This window comes from Theropithecus gelada, unplaced genomic scaffold (assembly GCF_003255815.1).
Source record: "Theropithecus gelada isolate Dixy unplaced genomic scaffold, Tgel_1.0 HiC_scaffold_1533, whole genome shotgun sequence".
Classification (NCBI taxonomy): domain Eukaryota; kingdom Metazoa; phylum Chordata; class Mammalia; order Primates; family Cercopithecidae; genus Theropithecus; species Theropithecus gelada.
This window is the reverse complement of record NW_020257064.1, coordinates 1,332-5,418: the sequence shown is the minus strand read 5'-3', so window position 1 is coordinate 5,418 and position 4,087 is coordinate 1,332. Positions and strand designations below refer to the sequence as shown.

The 4,087-nt window shown below is 47.3% G+C and overlaps 1 pseudogene; it reads left to right on the top strand.

The window, feature by feature from the left end:
• Nucleotides 1-831: 831 nt before the first annotated feature.
• Nucleotides 832-2,606, top strand: LOC112616974 (annotated as a pseudogene).
• Nucleotides 2,607-4,087: the final 1,481 nt, after the last annotated feature.

Here is a 4,087-nt window from a genome sequence, read left to right as displayed (position 1 = left end):
AGATGCATGCACGTGTTTGTTCCCTGCAACACTATTTGCAGTAGCAAAGACGTTGAATCAGCCTAAAAGCCCATCAATGATAGGCTGGATAAAGAAAATTTGGTACATATACACCATAAAATACTACGCAGCCATCAAAAGGAAAAAGATCATGTCTTTTGCAGTGACATGGATGGAGTTGGAGGCCACTATCCTTGGCAAACTAATGCAGGAACAGAAAACCAAATACCATGTGTTCTCACTTTTAAGTGGGAGCTGAATGATGTGAACACATGGACACATGGGGAGGAAAAACACACACTAGTTGGAAGGTGAGGAGGGTGGTAGTAGGGAGAGCATCTGGAAGAAGAGTTAAAGGATGCTGGGCTTAATACCTGGGTGATAGGATGATCTGTGCAACCGGCTACATTGGCATATGTTTATCTATATAACAAACCTGCACATCCTGCACATCATTTTAAAGTAAAAGTTGAAAATTAAAAAAGAAATAAAGTGAACGAAGAAAACAAATTAGGAAGAAAAAGAAACGGGAGAGTCATGGGACTTGTCCCAGCCGGGTAAAAGTCTTCAGATGATTAAGAAGTAGAATAAAGAAAATGAAAAATGATGGAGTTAAAACGAAGGTCTTAATGCAACACTATCAAAGGTTGGATGGACAAAAGGGAGCCTCTTCTCATCACCCGACATTAAAAGGTCCCTAATCAGTTTGCTGTATTTCTCCCAGTTTGGAGAAATTTTAAAAAGCTGGAAGGGGCGCAGTAGCTGTGCATCCTGGTGCTCTTGACCTCTCCGCGTTTGCAGCCTAGCCCCAGTCAGTCAGTGCTGAGGACTTCAACAGTCATGTCAAAGCTCCATAGTGAAACCAGGACTGTGTTCATTCAGACCCAGAAGCTGCATGCAGCCATGGCTGACACATTCCTGGAACACACGTGCCACATGGACATTGACTGGCCACCCATAGCAGCCAGGAATACTGGCATCATCTGTACCATCGGCCCAGCTCTCTGATCTGTGGAGATGCTGAAGGAGATTATTAAGTCTGCTATGAATGTGGCTGGTCTGAACTTCTCTCATGGAACTCATGAGTATCAGTGGAGACCATCAAGAACATGTGCACAGCCACAGAAAGTTTTGCTTCTGACCCCCATCCTCTACCAGTCGGTTGCTGAGGTTCTGGACACTAAAGGACGTGAGATCCAAACTGGGCTCTTTAAGGGCAGTAGCACTCTAGAGGTGGACCTGAAGAAGTGAGCCACTCTCAAAATCATGCTGGATAATGCATACATGGAAAAGTGTGATGAGAACATCTTGTGGCTGGACTACAAGAACATCTGCAAGGTGGTAGAACTGGGCAGCAAGATCTATGTGGATGATGGGCTTCCTTCTCTCCAGGTGAAGCAGAAAGGTGCTGACTTCCTCATGATGGAGGTAGAAAATGGTGGCTCCTCAGGCAGCAAGAAGGGTGTGAACCTTCCCGGGACTGCCGTGGACCTGCTTGCCATGCCAGAGAAGGACATCCAGGACCTGAAGTTTGGGGTTGAGCAGGATGTCGATATGGTGTTTGCCTCGTTCATCTGCAAGGCATCTGATGCCCACGAAGTTAGGAAGGTCCTGGGAGAGAAGGGAAAGAACATCAAAGTAATCAGCAAAATTGAGAATCATGAGGGGGTTTGGAGGTTTGATGAAATCCTGGAGACCAGCGACGGGCTCATGGTGGCTCATGATGATATAGGCATTGAGATTCCTGCAGAGAAAGTCTTCCTTGCTCAGAAGATAATGATTGGGTGCTGCAACCAAGCTGGGAGGCCTGTCATCTGTGCCACTCTGATGCTGGAGAGCATAATCACGAAGCCCCACCCCACCCGGTGTGAGGGCAGTGATGTTGCCAATGCAGTCCTGGACAGAGCAGACTGCATCATGCTGTCCGGAGAAGCAGTCAAAGGGGATTATCCTCTGGAGGCAGTTCGCATGCAGCACCTGATTGCCGGTGAAGCAGAGGCCGCCATCTAATACTTGCAGTTACATGAGGAGCCCCCCCTCCTGGCGCCCATTACCTGTTAACCCACAGAATCCACTGACGTGGGTGCAGTGGAGGCCTCCTTCGGGTGCTGCAGTGGCGCCATAATCATCCTCACCAAGTCTGGCAGTTCTGCTCACTAGGTGACCAGATACTGCCCATGTACCCCCATCGTTGCTGTGGCATGCAATCCCCAGACAGTTTGTCAGGCCCACCTGTACGTAGCATCTTCCCTGTGCCGTGCAAGGACACAGTCCAGGAGACCTGGGCTGAGAATGAGGACCACCGGGTGAACTTGGCCATGAATGTTGGCAATGCCGGAGGCTTCTTCAAGAAGGGAGATGTGGTCATTGTGCTGACCAGTTGGTGCCCTGGCTCCAGCTTCACCAACACCATGCGTGTTGTTTCCGGTGCCCCAGCTCCAGCTTCACCAACACCATGCGTGTTGTTTCCATGTCATGATGGACCCAGAGACCCTCTTGCAGCCCCTGTCCCTCCTGGTTCCCACTACCCATCTATTAGGCCAGCAACACTTTTAGAGCTCACCCTGGGCTGTAATGTGGTGGGCTGGGTCACCTGGGAAGATTAATGCCTTGCTGAAACATGGCTGTTTTTAGAACCTGCTCTTGAGTGGGACAACCCAGAGCTTGGCTGTCCATCATGTGGCCTTACCCAAGCAAGGGAAGAAGGAGGAATGCAGGACTGGAGGCTCCTGGAATCTATGGCAAAAAGGTGACAGCTTCCTTTCCTTTCTGTACTCTGTTCAGTTCCTTTATTAAATGGATGCACAGAGGACTCCCAACCCTGGCCCAGGGTCAGGAAACAGCCGGCAAGAGTTAGGGGCCTTAGGGCATGGGACTGTGGTTCCAGTTTAAGCAGACTCTGGCCCTGGCCCATACTTGCTTTCCCAAACTCCTGGGGCTCCCCTGTTTGCACCTGTCCCCACCCTCCACTCAGCTGTCCTGCAGCAAACACTCCACCCCTCACCTTCCATTTCCCCCCACTGCTGCAGCCACATCCAGGCCCGTTGTTATACAGCCTACCTGTATGTCAATAAACAGCAGCTGAAGCAGACACACGCAAAAGCTGGAAGACAGAGATTACAATTAAAAATCGAATCTGAAATTGCCTGGTGCAAGAGTAGGGCAGATTAATCAAGGTAAAGATTGACAAAAGGGTCAGGGTCCTTTGACTCAACCCTTGGCTGGGGACCTTAAGCATTATGCACAAGAAAGGGCACAATTGCCTTGGGGTGGGGAAAAGAAGTTTCTCAAACTATAACATAAAAATGTAAGGGTTTACGGGATTATGAATGTTAGTATATTTAAATACACTTTATATGAAGTGATTGCATCTCTTTCAACTGATTGTATTATGGGAATGAACATTGTAGATTATTCGGGAATGTTTCCTCTACCTGCTACTGTAAAACAGAAGGCATTTAAATTTGCCCTTCAAGCAACATTATTTGGACATGACAAATGAGAATCTGTATGATTGCCCGAGTTCACACAGTGAAGAGTAGAAGCCAAAGTGCTGGCTGGTAATGACAAATTATTTACTTATTCCACTTGAAGGGCATTTACTGCCTTGGCTAAAGCTATCCCTATGACACCTGAAATCCCCATGCTGTATCAGGTGATGTCAGATACATATTCTAATGGGGATGGCAGTGTCCAGAAGAGGTTTATAATAAAATGAAAATGGATTATAGAGGATCATGCTACCTGGAGAATGCAAGGAGGAGATACTCTCAAGCAGGGATATTTTTTCTTCCACAACTTACTTGTAACTGTATGAAAAGCTGCTAAATTCTACGGTACCTGAAAAATAGCTCTCAACTGACCAACCAAGAGCTACTTGGTTCACAGATGGCAATTCCAAGGTAAATGGACACCATCCCCTTTAGAAGGCTGTTACTTTAGACCAAAAAAGGTAAAAACAGGCCTGCTCCATGAGCTGAATTGCATGTTGTTTTTTTAACAGTGATGGGAAAATTATACAATGGTACAAGCCCCTGTGTTTAAGTTTTTACTAGCCCTTGGGCAGTGACCAATAGCCTGGCTATAT